Consider the following 516-nt stretch of genomic DNA (forward strand, 5'->3'; position numbering starts at 1 on the left):
AGTTAAGGCACAGTACCTTAAACTAACACTAGAGGGCAGGCTGTTCAAGTATCTAACACTTCTTGAACTCCTTCCACCTTCCTGTTTTCACCGTGGGTGGGCGCACCCACTGCCCCTTGTGGGCATTCTCTGCTAGGTCGACTTGGTACTCTTTTGTTTTATTTTAATTTCCCTTCTGCTTCGTTAGTCATTATCATTCCAGCCATTCTAGTTACCTGCAGTTTTATTTTTAATTTTATTTATTCATTTATTTTTATTTCTTGTTTTTGTATTAGTTTTTCATATCCAGTACTATTTTTGTTTTACTTTATTATCTTTTATTACTTTTATAATTTTGTTTATTTGTTTGTTTTGTTCCTTTTTTTTTGTTATTTTAATTTTTATTTTTAATCAGGGTTCTCTCCCCCTCTTCTCTCTCACTTTACCACTCACCCCCTCTTCTCTCTAACTTTACCACTCATTTATTTTAAGTTTAGTTTAAACAGTGTTTGAATTCAAATGTAAAGTTAATTTCTG

The 516-nt window shown here is 32.6% G+C and overlaps 1 long non-coding RNA gene across 1 annotated transcript; it reads right to left on the reverse strand.

The window, feature by feature from the left end:
- Window positions 1-383: 383 nt before the first annotated feature.
- On the reverse strand, window positions 384-495 carry LOC107681594 (uncharacterized). Its single transcript, XR_001633274.1, has 2 exons — window positions 450-495; window positions 384-419 (listed from the first exon to the last, which is right to left on the reverse strand). It is a non-coding gene; the product is annotated as an uncharacterized LOC107681594 (long non-coding RNA).
- Window positions 496-516: the final 21 nt, after the last annotated feature.

The sequence above is a fragment of the Sinocyclocheilus anshuiensis genome, unplaced genomic scaffold, assembly GCF_001515605.1.
Source record: "Sinocyclocheilus anshuiensis isolate Anshui unplaced genomic scaffold, SAMN03320099.WGS_v1.1 scaffold15761, whole genome shotgun sequence".
Lineage (NCBI taxonomy): Eukaryota > Metazoa > Chordata > Actinopteri > Cypriniformes > Cyprinidae > Sinocyclocheilus > Sinocyclocheilus anshuiensis.